Source organism: Etheostoma spectabile, chromosome 17 (assembly GCF_008692095.1).
Source record: "Etheostoma spectabile isolate EspeVRDwgs_2016 chromosome 17, UIUC_Espe_1.0, whole genome shotgun sequence".
In the NCBI taxonomy this organism is placed as follows: domain Eukaryota; kingdom Metazoa; phylum Chordata; class Actinopteri; order Perciformes; family Percidae; genus Etheostoma; species Etheostoma spectabile.
In genome coordinates this window covers 12,915,165-12,916,310 of record NC_045749.1, presented here as the reverse complement: position 1 = coordinate 12,916,310, position 1,146 = coordinate 12,915,165, and the positions used below count along the sequence as shown (strand labels likewise).

General features: G+C 39.3%; 1 protein-coding gene across 1 annotated transcript in view; it reads left to right on the top strand.

Annotated features, from left to right (window-relative positions):
- Positions 1 to 632, top strand: part of cnnm1 (cyclin and CBS domain divalent metal cation transport mediator 1) — a 13,391-nt gene extending 12,759 nt beyond the window's left edge. Inside the window, exon 10 of the mRNA XM_032541212.1 lies at positions 1 to 632. This exon is cut by the window's left edge and continues 935 nt beyond it. The gene's annotated coding sequence lies outside the window, so the exon portion shown is untranslated.
- The last annotated feature ends 514 nt before the right edge of the window (positions 633 to 1,146 follow it).

Genomic DNA, 1,146 nt, shown 5'->3' with positions numbered 1-1,146 from the left:
CCACACACACACACACACACAGTACATTCAGTACATGTATCCTAATGCATGTGTCTTACATATAGTCTGTCTGGTATGTCTTCCCATTTAAGCATTCCCTTGTCATTGCATATGTAGCTGTATATGACACAAGTTTAGTGTTTCTATTAAGCAAACATCCTCATTTATTCACATTTTCCCTTGATGTTACCACCTTTAAAAGAAAAACATTAGCCTTTGTTTGATTGCATTCAGTAGAACGCATAGGGGCTATCGACTTCATACCATTAGCTACCATATTAGCCACTTTTCTACAGTTCTTTTTACTAAAGCTGTATAAAATACCATATAAAATAAGCTAGGGGTTTAGGGTCTCGGGATCCAGATGCATATGAGTATTCTTGAGAAAAGAGTAGTTGTTACTTGCATGTTTGTTTCTGCTGCTTTTACTATAGAATTATCCCCTGTAGAAAGTCCTCTTTTTCGTATGCATGCTTAGGTAAAGGGATGCATGAATAGGATAACAGTCTGCAGTACCGTCTACCCACAGAGGAAGACGAAATCTTAAGTGAGTGTAGATTTTAAAATGGACCTGACGTTTTAACTACTAAAGTTGAGAAAAAGTGATAGGTGCAATAAATACTGCAACAAGGCGGCAGTTTTCATGTTTTAACTGTTGCTATTACGACACAAGGGGACTTCAGAAAGAGTCAAAGGTCACTGTGTCTGCTGAAGAGACCAGTTGAGACCAACGCTGCTTATAGATGGAAAGAATTAAGCCATTGTTCTATATATAATCGATTACTGCAATAATGAAATAATTATTTGATCCTTTTTAAAAATGTGAGTGGTAGCTGCAGCTCAGGTTGGACTGACCTGCTCTGTGTTGTGAAATCTTGGCAGGTACACTGCGAGAGAGAAAAACATGAAAGAGGAAAGCAATATGACGCACGCTGACGTCAAGCCACCACCTCCTGACACACGCACACACGGTTTTGGGACACTCAGTGACATAGTTTATTCTGCCTGGTAAGGCTATGAAAATTCAGGATAGGATACTGCACTGCCAAGCTATTAACATTGAACCTCTATGTACACGGAACACGCAACGGGAAGTCTTTTGATTTGACAACTGACTCTGAGCAAGAGAATTTGTGTGAATCTGAA